Below are 11,726 nucleotides of genomic sequence, written 5' to 3'. Positions count from 1 at the left end.
TAGTCAGGAATAAAAGAGTTGTTATCCATTCGTTTGATGTGTTTTAGCTTTTGATTTTGCAATTTTAGTAGGGACTTTCCGTTTAAAAGTTTCCTGCACATTCGATATTTTTCTTGTTTTACTATTTACGATCCATATTGGCGACTATATGTTCAGAGAATGAATCGAATGTTTCCCTTACTTTACTCAAGTTTGATTAATGATGTCTTCTGATACACTGTTCTATTTTCGGTTAATAAAGATAATGTTGTTAATTTACGAAAAACTGTTTCTATGAACTCTGTTTATGTTGAAAAGTCACAATTATTGGCTTACCAAAATGCCATAAATAAATAAAATATCAGCATATGTCATACACAGGCAATTTCGCTCACGCGAATTTCACACGAATCTCACATGAAATTTACATAAAACTTTCATATGATATTCACCTCAAACGAGCTTATACATGAAACTCACGTGAATAATTTCATGTGAATTTCACGTGAATTGAGATTCACATGATTTTCATGTGAAAAATTTCATAGAAATTTCACATGATCTTTTCAACAAAAAAAATTGGTATTTTATTTGAATTTGAAAAATTAGATGTTGTTTGAATTTCTTTATTTAAAAAAATCATGTGAACAAAATTCATGTGATTTTCACGTGAAATTCACGTGAGTTACACATGAGATTCATGTGAAAACTCACATGAACTGATTTCATGTGAGTTTCACGTATAAGCTCGTTTGAGGTGAAATACACGTGAATTTCACAAGAGATTCACGTGAAATTGATGTGAATGAAATTAACCTGTGTAATAAGGAAAAGAATTACAAGCACGTATAGATAACCATATTTATATGTAATAAAGTATTGAAATTGGCACTATATTATTCCTTATTTTGCTTTTCTACTGATCAAGTGCTTCAGTAATAATATGAATTATAAAAAACCTATTTCAGTAAAATCTAGAATAATACTGACGTTTGCTTGACTAATGTCCTGGATCTTATTTAAAAACAGGCAAAGGTTACCAAAGGGACATTCAAACTCATAAGTCGAAAACTGACTACTCTATGGCATAAAAAGAAAAACACAAACAGAAAAACAACAATACACAAAACAAAATAGAATACAAAGACTGAGCACCCGAATACCTAAAACAACTAGGGATGATCTCAATTAATCCGGAAGTGTTATCAGATCCTGCTACGCATATTGCACATGTCGTATTGCTCATGTATGTACACAACATGTGATAGGTATTATTCAGAGAAGATCACATTCGAGGGAAGGGATTGAGATTGTAGATCTACGACAATTAGAACATATCCGTCGTCATCTGAAAAACCGATATTGCATAACGGTCAACCAAATCGTGATGGCTTCCGTAAAACTTACGAAGGTGGATTTAGACTTCACCACTTTGAACTCTTGGTTTCATAACTTTCTTGTGAGCAAAGAAAAGCCCATAAAAAGTAGTGGGGAAATTCAGGTTCCTCCTAGTGCACATCTTGATATCACAAATTCTTCTAGTAGATATAATATTCCAGATTCGACAATCTTACTTAATTCTAATTATATTATAGTTCGTTTATGTATGTGTTACATTTTAATGTTGTGTTTCTGTTGTGTCGTAGTTCTCTTATATTTGATGCGTTTTCCTCAGTTTTAGTTTGTAACCCGGATTTATTTTCAAGGATTTCGAACAGCGGTATACTACTGTTGCTTTTATTGTACTGCAACAGATATACCAGTGAGTTTAATAACATGAATAAATTAAGGTAAGTTTGTTCTTTGTTAATCAACAATGAAAAACATATGGTTGATATGTTAGTATCGCAAAGAAGCGAATAATCATTTTTATACCGAAGAGGAATTGACAGAATTGAATTTAACAACTATTGGTCCCCATACGGCCTTCAACAATAAGCAAAGCCCATACCGCATATTCAGTTATAAAAAGCACCGAAATGACGATGTAAAACAATTCAAACGAGAAAACTATCGGCCTTATTTATGTACAAAAAATAAGCGAATAACATATATGTAACACATAAACAACCGACAACCACTAGATTAACGGTTGCTGACTTGGGACAGACAGGCAGATACAAAACAAAACCAAGGTCGCTTGGATTTGGAATGAAAAATTTAGCCAAGACACTTTGTGTGTAACATGGGGATTGGAGTGGGATTCAATCAGATTTACATTTCTTGGATTTTATCTTTTTGTCACTGCGTTCTATGTCTTTTTCTCAAACCTTATGATTTTGATATGCTTTGATATCCCAGCCACCTATCTGAATGAGCTTAGTATATATGATTTTAATAAAAGTATGTTGTTGTTTTTTTTTAGATTTTTAAGATCCTTTGAAAGACTTGAGACTGAGTACTGTTGTTAAGAAATAAAATCATAATATATTGAAGCTATTATTCTTTTTGACATTTATAAATAGAAATAAATACAAATGAGATTAATAAAGTGCATTTTTCTTCTTAATTTTACAGCACTGGGTGGATCTTTAGTCCAGAAGCATATCATCAGCTAAGTAGTCAATACGTTGGTACTGACATAATTTATAACAGACCTTCCTTAATAGTTATAATTTAGTACGCCAGACGCGCGTTTCGTCTACATAAGACTCATCAGTGACGCTCATATTAAAATATTTATAAAGCCAAACAATTACAAAATTGAAGAGCATTGAGGATCCAAAAATTCCAAAAAGTTCCGTTTAGGAATGAAATCACTAAGAAAAAACGATATCAACTCCTTCAGAATAGTTGACCATAGATGGTTTGACTATTAGTGTTTGGTCCTTTTTGGTCATAAAACTCTTAAACTGTTTCAGTTTTTATTCACCAATGGCTTTCAGATGTTCTGATTAGACAATCTTGGTAAAGAAGAATAAGAGAAATTCGATCCGGACGCATGGCATTCATGCAGCGTTTTTATCATTTCTTTTACTCTAATTAATACCCAATATTGCTTTTTTTAATAACTGAGTTCGCGTTTAAGTTAAGAACTTTGTCAATGATTGTTTCTATATCTTAGTGTGCTTTTGTCTATTTTTATCAAGCCAAAGGCTGACTGGATTATGATAATAGTATGGTCACTTTGGTCTTTTCTCGACCAGCAGTTCACGCTTGCAAAAGAGGGTTATTGATTTGGCTGTGTATGATGCATGAAAAGTAGTTATGTGCGGTCGGAATGGGGAGTTAGAGTCCACGCCTCATGTAAGGATAGAGTCACACTGTCTGCACGTAAAAAACGCGTTAACTAATCTTTGAATGACCTGTTGCTAGGCAAAATGTATGGCATGTTCACTAAACCATTGTTAAGGGAACAGGCCATGTGTACAAATTACTTTTAAAAGTCTATGTATGGTAGACAAATTAAACAATTGTCTAGATAAAAATGTTCCTCGTATATAATGAATCTAGATGATTCTTACCAAACGGTAGTCCCAAAGCTGCTTTAATGTTTAGTATTTTTGATGTCATGAACCCTCCACAGCCGCCCATATGCATCTCCCAGTCCATGTAAAAACTGTCGTCCATATACTTAGGATAGTCCATTACTGTCGACGAAGAGATCCATCCATGCATAAAAGTATCCTTACTACCTCACCTCCCTAATGTACCATGTTTTGGATCGAAGAAAAATGATATGTAACTGTTGGGGTTGGCATCACAGTTTTTGAATGCAAAGTCCTTTCCTGCAGCCCTATATCCTTGTCTGCTACGTTTTTGAACTAACTTTATAGGAAGAAAACCGAGAAAAAGATATGGATGGAGTTTCGAATTTCCCAACTGTGGTCCCTGATAGTGTTGATGACCATTTAATTGAAAAGTCAAAGACTGACCTTTGAAGGCTAGCAAATTTTCAACTTTTACTTCCCTCTGTTCTCCTTTAGACGTAACAAGACGTACTTTTGCAAATGTATTTGTGGAATAAAGTTTTTCAATATCAAAAGCCACCCCAGAGGATTTTCTCGAAATGAATATGTAACCATAGTCACCTTCGAACGAGCAGTACACTCTAACTGCCTTTCGTAATGGATAGATAACATATTCTCCGCTTGGACTCAGATTATTTTCTGTGTAGATATCTTGGCAAGATTTTGCTACCTTTGCTACCTTTAAACATGCTAGAAAGATGACAAAAGTTAAGATGAAATATAAAACAAGTGAAAACTAGTACTCTGTTTGTAACTAGTTTGTATTATGTTAAAAAAAAAATCAAAAGTCAAACAAAAAACATCGTAACTTCGCAATTTAGTTTCTAAAGGGGAAAAAAATAGGTTATTCGGGTCAACAAATGTACTTTTGACAAATCGAAAAAAAAGTACGGAAACTTTGTTAATTAATGAAAACAAACTATCATAGATACCAGGATTGACATATTTAATTTACGCCAGAATCGCGTTTTTCCTACACAAAGACTCATCAGTGACGCTCGAATAAAAAAGAGTAAAAAGGCCAAAGAATCAACTATTTTACTGAAACTTTTTTTCACCATAAAAAAATTTGTTTTCATATGCAACTAGGAATTTGCGTCATGTCCATTTATTTTGTAAGAATAGGGTAAGGACAAACTGCTATTGCATTTTTTTTTTCTGCATATTTTATCTTTAAAGAAATCTTTCTTGAAAGAAATTCCCGATTCAAAATTTTCAGCTCCTATATATTCAAACAAAAACAAAATATTTCTCAACATAAATATGTTACATTTAGAAATTTGAAAATAAGTGGGATGTCACTTGATAATTCTTTTGCTCTTTACTCCACTTTCTTTCTACTTCATTTTTAACTCCTGTAATTTATAATATTATATTTATCTATTTATTGATTAATTTTTTGTTTACATTTTCTGAACTTTTCTCTCCGATCTATTCCATAGAAAATGTCAAATATTCCTAACTATGATGTATTTATCATAATGACATTGTATATCTTACATGTATTATTAGTTACATAGTGTGCTAGTGACCTAATACGGTATATATGGGGTCAGTAAATTCCATATGGGGTGAAAGCGAAGCTCGAATCCCCATATGGAATTTACTGACCCCATATATACCGTATTACGTCACTAGCACACTATGTAACGAATTTATCTTACCGACTATCTTAACGTGTGAAATTAAGACTAGTGATTCTCAAAATGAGAAAGTCTACTAAGAAAATACTTCCATTGATCCTACAAAAACAGATGCCAACAATAACGACTTGTAAGGTTTAAATGTGTTTTATGATTTTTTTTTCAATCTTAATCATCAATTTCTTCGTCTGTTGGAACTTTTAAGATTTTTTCTCAGTACCGTTTTGTTTTTTATAAAGGGACATAACACCTTTACTTACCTAATAAGGAATATAAAGGGACGTAACTCCACTACTAACCGTGTATGAGATAAGCCCCGCCTCCCTACTAACCTAATATCAAATATACACGGTTTGCACGCGGACGCTTTTAACCAATCATATTCCTGGAAATGTATAGGAGGTAAGATAATATATGGTATGTATGTCTTGTATATGTTTTAATTGTTGGAAATAAAAAAAAACATAAAGAAAAAAAAATGAAAAGAAAAAGTGTTGATTCTCTTAGGAAATTTTCTTACTTGGTCTATGCTTCCTTGTTTTTAACTGATATATTATGTTTGTAACAGTAGACGTGATCTTTGGCAGATGAAGATGTTTATCAACAGCAACCGATAACAACCCCTTCCCGCTTGAGTAACTCGAGTCACTGAACAAGCAAATTAACAAAGCTGTTAACAGCATTGTATATGTGATAATGAACGCCATCCTTAATTTTGATTCTGAAAAAGAAAACAAAAAAACCTTATGTTTTGTCCTTATGCAACGGTTTGATGAAATTTATATATATTAAGACTGTCAAACGGACATACCTGCAAAACGGAAAAAATATAATGCATTTATATGGTTCAATGCAACGTACCATATAATAGTTGGTGTGCATGATTAGTTTAATTTTAATATATATATTTTTTTCTGTACAGGTTCACAAAGAGGCTCATAAGCAATAAATTTCCAGTTGAATCATATTGTATTAATATATTATTCAGTACATTTATCTAAATGTTTAAATCAAACGTTCCCAACAATTGATTATCTGACTGCTGATCCGAGTGTTGATGGGATGGATAGCGTAGGATAAATGATAACTGAGTATTTCTCTGCAGTTTTCCAAACAAAGTAAACACTGTCGAGTATAAAATTAAAATAGACAAGCGAAAGATACCATTGATACATCCAAATGCACTTGCCGTGTAAAAAAATGGAAAACGACGAAAATACAAAAACACAATCACAAAATAGAAAACTAAAGACTGAACTAAATAAACTCCACCAAAAACCGCGGGTGATCACATGTGCTCTGAAAGGGCAAACAGATCCCACTCAATACGCGACACCCGTCGTGTTACTCATATAAGTACAAACCCGGTGATAATTTTATTCGGCAAGTCGTTTTCAAGAAAAAAGAAGACAGATTGTAGTAACAACATTCGGAACGTAACCGGCGTCATTTGTAAAACAGATATATCAAAACGGTCAACCAAATTGTGATGGCGTTCATAAAATTGTCAAATGAATGATTTTAACTTCACTTATTGAAACACTTGGTTCAAATAATTCCTTTTAAGGAACACTCATAAATCAAAGAAATCATGAAAGGACATGCCAGCTCTGTGATATTGGGTAATAATAAGAAAGAAATGAAGGCAGGTTTATCCCAATATCTACATGTAGTTCATGTTTATTCCAGTACATACATAGTATTTGGTAAGTATTATCAAATTAATACTATTTTAAAGTAAGAAAAAAATTAGCATAACTTAGATGATAAAAAAGCAGTTATGAATAAAAACAATATATTTACCTGCATAAGCTGTTGTCCTATATCTATAACCATCGTTATAGTTGTTTGTTAATATATAATGCCAAAGTTTATTGATTTCAACTTATGTAATTGAATGATATGTAGTATTAAATAATCCTTCTTGGAATTTAAATTTGATCAAGGTAAAATACCTAACCAGGAAGCTGACATGTTTCTGTTTTTTTTTATTCAAAGACCATCCATGTGACCAAATTCATTATATTTCATGTAATATATTATATGAGAAATAAGCAAATACAAAAGTGTTCTCTTATATTTGATGCGTTTTCCTCAGTTTTAGTTAGATTTGTTTCTTTTCTCAATCGATTTATGATTTTCGAACAGCCGTATACTACTGTTGCCTTTATCTATGTATTCGCAATCACTGTTTTTTTTAACATTTACTGGTAATATCCTTTTAAAATGGCTCAGTATTTATACGTTCCTCTATTTTGTTATTGTGCATCGGTTTTCTTTACATCCTTGTCTTTCATCTAGCTTATGTGCTATGTCTATATGCCATTTTTATGCAGTTAATCTGCATTATGCGAGCACCCTAGATTTGTGGTCTACCCAATAAATGCTGAAATACTTGCCATTGTTATTATCTAGCTGGCTACTATGTTATATATAACTAATTGAACACTTTTTTAATACTTTTAACTCTGGATTACAAAAAATATGACTAGAAAAACCTTAAATGATCGTCGAATCACCCAAAACTTTTGAAGTTGCACATAGGAAGTAGTGCTCATTAGGAATTCTTATGTAGTTTATTATCGCCTGTGCTTTTGGCTAAGATGTACGAAATATTTAATCGCCGAAAATCTTTTAAGACAAGTAGTTTAGATTTCCCAAGTGGCAAAAGTCGTAGGGATATTGTCTGTCGTCAATACGTAGTACAACTACGTCATTAGTCTATTATATAATAAGTTCTACTGTTCATGCTGTTGGCGGCAATTTCAAATTAGAAGACGAAATTCGTATCTTTTCAATTTGGAGGCAGGGGTTCAAATTAGCGGTGGTCCAAGGTCCGCGACCTTCCACTTTCGACTTGGTTACTAGCCACGCCCGACGGGCCTTCCACTCTGAGACAACTATATCACAGTTATAGTAGTCTCAGTTCCACTTGAAAGAAAATAAAAAATAGCTTTGCAAACCTTTTCGCCAAAGTCTCCAAATAAACGATCTCAAAACTTATTTTAATCATTATTATTCATGACAGCGATGTCAATTTTGTTCAATCGCTAGCTATATACAGAAAATCGCCGACAAAAAATGTGTTAATACGAGTTAAATCGTATCTCACTGACAAAAACAACATTGGAACACAATATGACAATGGCTGTCGTGAAAAGACAATTACAATTTCGAATCCGATTCCGGAAGCGGATAATGGTAATTCCGGGTTTTTGGCGAATCCAGGCAGGTGACAAAAGACATCTATGCAGGAAAAATGAATATAAACACTAGAATTGAAAAATCAAAAGATATATGTAAAAGAAAGAAAAAGCAGAAAATATTTTAAACAGAAACTCCAAATTACTTTTGACAAATTTTAATGTCAAAATCCAATACAATGTGACAGCTGGGAACAGTATATCTAACAATATATATGTTCCTGGTCACAGTATAAATTTTCTTTATCAGTGATAAATGTTGATAATGCATGTAAGATGCTTTTAAAGTGTAAACATATTACTGCAATTTTGAAGGGGTATTTTTTTTTCTCAATTTTGAAGGGTCAGTTAAAGTAGCTGGAATATTCTTACTTTATTTTCACAAATAACTACCTGAATGTAGGCAAATCATATGATATATAGGTGGCGTCCTTTGGGCCACTCTACCCCCTCCTGTTTGATAACTTTGAAACGGATACGATCCCCACCTCTCAACCATATACATTCATGTATGGGACTATATATATAACTAATCAAATGAAATATAAGGGGAGTCCATGGGGTGACCCACCCCCTCCTGTTTGGGAACTTATGAAACGGTCAAGATCCCCACCCCTAAACAATATATATTCATGTATGGGTCAATATAACTAATTAAATGAAATATAGGGGGAGTCCCCCTACCCCCTTCTGTTTGAGAACTTGGAAACCGATGAGATCCCCACCCCTAAACCATAATATTCATGTATGGGACAATATAACAAATCAAATGAAATATAGGGGGAAGTCCTGGGGTCATCCTATCCCTTCCTGTTTGAGAACTTGAAAACCCTCGAGATCCCCACCCCTAAACCATATATATTCATGTATGGAACAATATAACAAATCAAATCAAATATAGGGGAAATCCCTGGGGTCACCCTACCCCTTCCTGTTTGAGAACTTGAAAACCCTCGAGATCCCCACCCCTAAACCATATATATTCATGTATGGGACAATATAACAAATCATTTACATTTACTATGGGCAGGTCAGTCAGACCTCACCTTTGATCCTTGTAGTGAACATTTGTCTGATTTGTGTCGCATAACTATTGTACTATAGAACACATACTCAGTTTTCTTTACAGGGAAACCAGTCCATTCATACTATTACATGTTCGTACTAAGTCAACACGTACTACTAACAGTCAACTAAAACTAACGCTAACTACCAATTAGAACAACTACAATCATTGCGAACTTGTACCACTGCAGACTCACCATAAAAAATATACATTTATATATTCATTGCTATTGAAACCTTGATAACATAAAAATTATTTGCCTTAATAATTATTTCAATAGATAAACATAAATGTACAATATATGAATGTTTAATGCCACATCAGAGGCGGATTTAGAGGGTTTTTCAGTGCCCCCTCCTTTCCATTTTTGAGAAAAAATTTGGTTGATTATATAGGGAATCACTGAAGCATGACTGAAGCAGGTCCCCTGTTAGGCAGGCAGTGGGCCCCTAATTATGAAAATTTCTGGATCTGCCACTGCACATAATTACGTTTGCCTGGTTTTTGGTTAACTGCCTTCAGCGCTTACAGCGCTTTGATTTTCTTTCTTGGCATAGTTTTTTTTTATAGTGATTACGATCATAACACAATGTTGACTGCAGTATCCCAATTTTACCCATAATATCTGTTTGTCTTCCACACACATTGTTGTCATTATAATAGAATTATATGCAACTGTGATACAAGTAAGTGGTTTAGCTAGCTATAAAACTAGGTTTAATCCATTGTTACATTATTGTTCGTTTCTGTGTGTGTTCCATTTTAACGTTGCGTCATTTGTTTTCTCTTATTTTTGAGTGTAATTTGACATTGCGATAAGACGTGTTACGGTACTTGTCTATCCCAAATTCATGTATTTGGTTTTGATGTTATATTTGTTATTCTCGTGGGAGTTTGTCTGATGCTTGGTCCGTTTCTGTGTGTGTTACATTTTAGTGTTGTGTCGTTGTTCTCCTCTTATATTTAATGCGTTTCCCTCGGTTTTAGTTTGTTACCCCGATTTTTTTTTTGTCCATGGATTTATGAGTTTTGAACAGCGGTATACTACTGTTGCCTTTATTAATCCACAATTTTCTACTAAGGAAATGCCTGTATCGAGTTGGAACAAACCAATACATATGTTAGCCATAAAAGTTATTCAAAAGTAACCTTTTTCATAGAAAAGTACTACTGGAAATCCTTCTTTATTGTCATAACAATAGACGCGATATGTTGTATAAATTGAAATTGAATACTTTGTTTCCTAGTAATCTTTTTCTTGCAATCATATTCTACTCTATATAAAATTGTTTTTGCTATGTTTTCATTTTATTCTTAAATTTTGTAAATTAATCAAACAATGGTTGTGTATTAATCTGTTGTAAAATGTTTGCCTATGTTCAATATTATTTCTTACAAGAATTAAATATAATATACATAAAATACTGATGTGCATCTAATCTTCAAATAAACTTGTATGGTTTGGATAATCTCAAACAACCATCTTCAATAACTCTCTAAATGTTGTTTTAACAGATAGAAATACTTCCTCTGTAGCAGTTGAAATATGATTTGAAAATGTTCTGATTTGACTTCAATACTGCATACTGGATTGTATGTATGTTGCTTATATACACATATGTGAATATGTTGTGTACAATTTATCATTTTGCACAGGTTATTACTTGTGCCAAAATTTTGTATGAGTAATTAATTGTACGATGCTATCGTACAAGTTATTAATTGCACCAGTAATTAATTGTACAATATTTGTTGAGAAACAGATAAGGCAGCAACCATTTGATTTTCTGGGGGGGGCTATGGTTTTTTTTTCTGGACAAATTTTTTTTTTCGCCTGCAGCGAAAAACAATCTATTTTTTTCACGCCAAGTCAAAAACATTTTTTTTCTTTCAATTTTAGCATTACATATAGTGGCAGCTGAGGGTGAAACAAACAATTTTTTTTTCTCAGATTCAAAAACAAATTATTTTTTTCTCCAAAAAATGGAAACAAACTTTTTTTTCCAAAAAAAAACCATAGCCCCCCCCCCCCCCCCCCCCCCCCCCCCAGAAAATCAAATGGTTGCTGCCTAATAACTATATTTGGGTCATATTTGTTTCTTCTTTCTGTGTTTTTTTTAAATGCTAAATAAAAAATTCATATCTTTGGGTTTGTTATTTTTGTTAAGTAATTTGTTGGGTTACTCTCTTTTGTCACAATTTTATTTTTATTAATTGTTTGTTTGTTTTTGCTTGGTACATCATTCAGTGTATGTATTTTAAAAATTTGTATTATATTTTTTTCATTCTTTTTTCTGACGCAGTCAGTATATATTAATTTCGATTTGTGGCAAAATTATAAAGGACATTTCACTATAGTAACTGC

The sequence above is a fragment of the Mytilus edulis genome, chromosome 8, assembly GCF_963676685.1.
Source record: "Mytilus edulis chromosome 8, xbMytEdul2.2, whole genome shotgun sequence".
Taxonomy (NCBI): Eukaryota; Metazoa; Mollusca; class Bivalvia; order Mytilida; family Mytilidae; genus Mytilus; species Mytilus edulis.
Note: the sequence above shows the minus strand (reverse complement) of the source record.